The following is a 6,328-nucleotide window of genomic DNA, read 5'->3' as shown; positions in this document are numbered from 1 at the left end:
GTATCTGATCCCGTCGGTGGCAGCGAACGAGTCAAAAGTATTTTCACATAAAGATATATGAAGGATTAAGTGATAACCGACTACTGATGAAAAAATCCAGCTAACAATAATAATATGCAGATAATTGGTATACACTACCTAATTTATTAAATTTAAGAATAATTTTAAGATTTGAATATTATGGTGATGCGACTACTGATGGAAAAAATCAGCTAACAACAATAATGTAAAGATAATTATTTAAGTTAGCCGACCAATAACTTAAATAACTAACAACCATTAAAGATAACAGAATAATTGGTATACATTACATACATCGTTGAACCGGATATGGTGGATTGTAACAATACATGTTATATCATTTACTTTTAAAATACTTATTCATCTAATATATATAACTATCTGGATAATTAATATGTCAGATGTTATTATTTTATATTTACCGACTTTTTGATCAGTTGATGATTATTTTGTTGGAAAATTTGTTTTTTTGGAGCAAAAAAATGGTAATCATGTTCCATTAGACTAATTTGATCTACTAATTGTCTCAATAGGCTAAATAATTTCAAAATACCAATAATACCCTTAAAAATTCATTTATAAATTCGAAATTACAATTACAAAAAATATATATATATATATTATAAATAGTACTCCTTCCGTTTCTAAAAGATACATGTTTTAGAGTTTTCACACTTTTTAATAAAACATATTAAAACTTAGATATAAATGCATAGTTTTTTGTAATTTTATATTTCCTATATTTTTAAACCAATAAAAGTTTAAGAAATGCAATTAATGTTCTTGAACTTCACAATTTTTTATTATTAGTTGACAAAAATTACATTGAAAATATAAAATATGTATCTTTTTGAAACAAAAAAATTATCTGGATCTTTTAAGAACAGAGGAAGTATAATCTAATAAACTAATTATAATTAAAATAAACAAAAAATAAAACAAATAAAAATCCCCTCCCCCCCCCCCCCTCCCCCCCTCACGCCATCGTTGTGTCCGCCTCTCTCTCCCTAACTCTCTCGGTGGCGACAAAGACTCAAGCTCTCCCCCGACGAGTGCTCATCTTCTCCGGCGTAAGTAGTGCCCTTCAACTCTTCTTCTTCGGTTTCCTCTCACGGTGTGTGCTCCGGCTTCATCTTTGTGGATAGCGGTTGAACAAGAAAATGCAGCTTATTACTCGCAGCAGTTTAAGGCAATGGAAGCAGGTTTTGTTTCTAGGGATGAGGAATCATCACTGGTCGCTGCAGAGAATGGTGTGATGTGAGCGGTAGAAGAGACACTCCGTCTTCTTCTTTGAGCAATTCGATCGAGTCTTTGAGGACCATCTTGTCTGATCCTATAACGTATGTTCTTTGAAGTGAAAAGTAAATTTGTTTGTGACTGTAGTAATCTTTAGACAAACAGCTATTAGTGGTACAGAGTTTAATCTATTGCTATCGATAATTCTTGTGTTTAATCTATTAATTTTATTCTGTCTATTTGCATAATCTTAGAGGGGCTTTGATGTCTGATGCTATGATTTTGCCTTGCGGACACACTTTTGGAACTGGAGAAATAGAACAAGTTAAACAAATGATCCAGAGTTTTATGTCTTTCATCACAGTCTCTTCTTTTACTCTTTGCTATTCTATTATCTTTTCTTGTGCTTATGGAATCTGTTTTTTTCGCTGTGTTCGCTTAGAAAGCTTGCTGCACTTGTAGGATGGGAAGCTGTTGGGACTACTCAATGTTTGAACGGCTGGTGAAGTCTATGATTCCTGGATTATGACTTTATGGTATACATTTCAGTGATTCACAAAAGATATCAACTCCTTGCTGCAAACTTTCTTATTAACCAATCAGACATCATCCTCTAGCAAAAACTTTTGTATAAATGTTTCCATTAACTTGGGTGTCATTTTTTTTTGCAGGTATGTTTTGGTGAAAACACTAGACAATGCAGAGAGCGTTAAGCTTCGGTATCGTTCACTGGCCAAAGCCACAGAAGATCCATCAGCCAAGGCAACACCAAGCAAGATGATCTCCAGCTGGCTCTAAGCAGACCTTCCTTGTGAAGAGACTACTTTCTGATAGTACGTTCTCTATGTAAGGAACAGAAACCTATCTACAGATCATAGATCACAGTTACATATTGTAAATTATTGTAGTAGTTGCTCCATGGCATATCTTTGAAGAAATTAGGTTTTGGGCAAAAGCCAGGCTACTAATAGCTTGAACAATCCGAATCATATGATGAAATACATAGTTACTCTGCTCTCAGTTTTGTTTTACTATCCAAACAGAACAAAATTGCTGAAAATAATGAAAACATATTCAGATCATGATTCCATACATTACTATTCAACACAAGTCATGTCTATAACTTTCAGGTGTTAAGGTGTTGACAAATTCAACATACTAGGGTTCATATTGTAGAACAAAATTGCAGAGAAAATAAATTTAAAAAAGAAGAAAAGACAAGGCTAATGAGCAATGCTCCTAGTGTTACAGATGCACATACAAAGAAAAACTTTGGTATGAAAGCTAACACACAAAAGTAACGGAGGACAAGTTGGCAACTAAAAAACTAGAATAAGAAACTCGTCAGAAGTTTACAGGAGTTCAGGTACAGGCTACGTTCTCCTCTGATGCAAGAAAATTGTAGGTCGAATATATGGAGGCTGCGGCTACTCTAACTGCTCGAATACACTAAATTCTGATGAATTGATAAATCCAATAGGTAGATAACTCAACTCCAAATCGGCCTCCGTTTCTTCAAAACCAAAATCCTTTATAATGATTTTCTGTAACTCTTCGAGAGAGGACTTCAATTCCAAAGAAAGTAACATTTCTCTTTTCTTTTCATCAACATTAAAATTCCAACTTGAAGCTACAACCAATTCTCAAACTCCACATGAAGCATAGATATGAATCATGATAGAAATAATGTGAAAATTTTGTGAACATGAATACAGAAGATGGCGTGAGAAGAAGGCTTATAACGATTTTTATTTTATTATTTTTTTTTTTTTTAAATCGATTTTTTCATAGATAGAAACTGAATTTTCCAAATATTTTGTTCCCATATTTTTTGGAACTGTTTATTCTTATCCGTAGAACACATTAAATCTGTAGAACCACTACAAGAAAACGTGCACATAACAACGAACATTTACGACGAAAATATTTCGTCGTAAATTTACATGGTCTTTACAACGAAATTACGAGGAATCTAACTTTCGTCGTAAACGCCATGTAAATTTACGACGAACTGATTTCGTCGTAAACTCCATGTAAGTTTACGACGAATGTACGTGGAATGAGAAATACGTCGTAATCATTACATCGACATTACAACGAAGCATGTTACCGTTATATTTAGGTGAAAACGTGTATTCAATGTTTTAGATTTACAGTTAATATGTAGAACTTGGTTTCTACATGTTTTTAGATTTATAGTAATGTGTAGATTTTGATTTCTACAAATTTTAGATTTATAGTAATCTGTAGATTCTGATTTCTACAGATTTTAGAGCGATAGGTTAAGCGCGAAATGTGTATTCTAAATATTTTTAGAATACTATTATTCACGTAGATCATGTATTCTAAACATAGTAGATTTAAGAAAAAAGTGGATTCCATTTTCTACTTCGTAGAATGCGAATTCTACTTTATGTAGAATAGAATATGAAATTATGATTTAAACATTTTTAGAACTAGAAAAAAATACCACTAAGTTCATATAGTTATTTCATCAGTAGTTACTATTTTTTCTAATTTTTTTTTGTTTGTAAAACTATTTATTTAGTTTATTTTCAAAAATAGTAAAGGGTATTAGGGGCAAAAATAGTACAAAATAGAAATTAGTCTAATGGGACATGATTACTATTTTTTCTGACCTAAAAAAAACAATTTCCCCTATTTTGTTTTACTATGTGTAGTTTTTTTTTTTTTGGTGTAACTACTATGTGTAGTTGGAGATTTGTTGTTGTGAATTATTGGAAAGGTAATATTATGTTTAGCCAATAAAATATAATTTTAACCGGTTACAAATAGATGGTTAATTTTTTTATAACATACTACCTTAAGATCCACGCAATTGCGCGGGATGAATGTTATATATAAAAATATTTTTTTATCTATTATTTTTTATTTGTATTCATTTACGTATTATATTATGTATATAATTAAATTAGTTTAAACAAATAAATCGAAACAATACATCTTGTTTATTTATGATATTTTTTTAGTAAATAAATCAAAACAATCATTTTATTTATTTTATATGGTATATAACTAAATTTCAATGATATGAACATAGATATATAATTTATTTAATATAAATATTTCTTATTGAGAATTCATACTCATGTGATAAACACAAAATTTCTAATGTACGATTTTTTTAATGCAAAATTTAAATATTAAGTTTTCAATACTTTTTCAATACAAATTTAGAAATTATCATATTTAAAATATTTTTCCATGTTATGAATGTCTAGTAGATGAGACTTCAGATTCATACAATTTATGATCATTTGTATCTTGTTATTACCAAAAAAAAAAGTTAAACCATTGATCACAAAATTTTAGTGTGAGACATTTAACGTTTTTAGTAATTTATAGTCGTTTAAAAAATTCAAAATATAACATATAAGAAAAAAAAATTTATATTATATGGTTAATATGGTTGTTTAATATCTTTTAATAATATAAAATTAAACAAAAAGAATTAAGATACAAGCATTATTATCAAATATTTATTATTCATAATCATTAATTCTCATATATACCTTAACGATATTAGGTAATTCCGAAACTTTTATTTAAGGAAAGTGCGAGAATATTATTTTATCAAATTAATAGTTAGTTTAATAAAAAGTATAATATAAGTTAAGATAGACCAACATATTTCTCTAAGAATTTTGAATTTCATTCTTATGGTGACACGTGGGTACAAAACAATGTTGTAATGTTTCTAGGGATAACAATCTAAAATATACGAACTTCAAAAATTTCTAATAAATTGAGTCAACTCATCATGAGTTAATTCCACACCAACTCACTTAACCAACACAACAAAACAATTTATCATACCATTACTATCATCAAACTTTTTGGTTTTCCAGCTCCTCTATCCCTTTACTTCCTTGTTTCTCGTTTTCATCGAATCAAATATGGTTTCAGTTTTATAAAGATAAAGATAACACAAAAAACGAAAGAAAGTTAACCAGACAAAAAAAAATTGAAATGATTTGGGAAAATAAAGGATGAGTACATGCTGAGCAAAAATGAATTTTTTTTTTTTTTTCGGTGGTGACGGCGATTTCTGTAGGTCTGATGAACATAATCATCCGAGAAAGAAAGATAAAAGATATAAATAAATATATTCGATAAATAAATAAATATTAGGGTTTTTTGTGCAAATAGCAATAAAGTTAAGTGTGTCTTTTTACTCCTTTACGATTTGGGCCTCAACATGACTTCTCATCATTTTCCATATATGCAAATTATGCAAATTTCATAGTTATTGACTAATTTTCATGCAATTCGCTCTTTTTATTACTATATTACTATTTTAATGAAAAAATAGTAATTAAGAAATGTATTGATTACATTAGGCATGGGCATCCAGGATCCCAATCGGGTTTTGCTTTGGTCTAATCGGATTTTGGTTTTTCGAGTTTATCAAAATCAGCTCTATTCGGGTTACATGAAAGTTCGGTTTGGAACCGGTTTGGGTTCTATCGGATTCCGGTCGGGGTTAATAAATCTTCAAAGAACCAGTACAACCTAATGTACCTTTGGGTGGGTCCCAATCGGTTCTTCGATTTAAAAGTACCTGATTTGTACCTACTTTGTAACAAAAACATAAGAAAAATCGGTTCTTCGGTTTTATAGAACATGATTTGTATCTATTTTGTAACTGAAACATAACTAAAATCAATTCAAAAATAAGATAGGAAAATCAAACGTTTTCATTCAAAATCAAACGAAAGGTAAAACGAAAACAAAGTTCTCATGAAATGAGAAACACTATTGAATGAAAACAAAACCAAAATCTAAAAATTTCAAGCTTCAACCGCCACCTTCAACCATCAAACTTCATGTAATAGAACCATCAACCTTTGTGTAATAGATAATTATTTTAAATATTCAATAATATCTTATTGTATTTTGGTTGCATATTAGGAATTGAGATCATGTTTGGTACAAGTTCTTTTTTAGGATTCTGAATGTTTTAGATTCTCTCGGATATCCATTTAGGTTCGGTTCGGTTAATATTCATAATCCGAAATACCATAAAACAAGATCTATTCGGTATTTATGG

At 29.8% G+C, this 6,328-nt stretch overlaps 1 long non-coding RNA gene across 2 annotated transcripts; it reads left to right on the top strand.

Moving 5' to 3' along the window:
- The first annotated feature begins 795 nt into the window (after positions 1 to 795).
- LOC106356154 lies at positions 796 to 2,339 on the top strand. 2 transcript variants are annotated; one of them, XR_001271994.3, is made up of 3 exons: positions 978 to 1,361; positions 1,512 to 1,793; positions 1,929 to 2,339. It is a non-coding gene; the product is annotated as an uncharacterized LOC106356154 (long non-coding RNA). The 2 variants fall into 2 exon arrangements; XR_007324193.1 differs by having other exon boundaries at positions 796 to 1,793.
- The last annotated feature ends 3,989 nt before the right edge of the window (positions 2,340 to 6,328 follow it).

Source organism: Brassica napus, chromosome C5, assembly GCF_020379485.1.
Source record: "Brassica napus cultivar Da-Ae chromosome C5, Da-Ae, whole genome shotgun sequence".
Lineage (NCBI taxonomy): Eukaryota > Viridiplantae > Streptophyta > Magnoliopsida > Brassicales > Brassicaceae > Brassica > Brassica napus.
The sequence above is the reverse complement of the archived record's forward strand: the minus strand, read 5'-3'. Positions and strand labels throughout refer to the sequence as shown.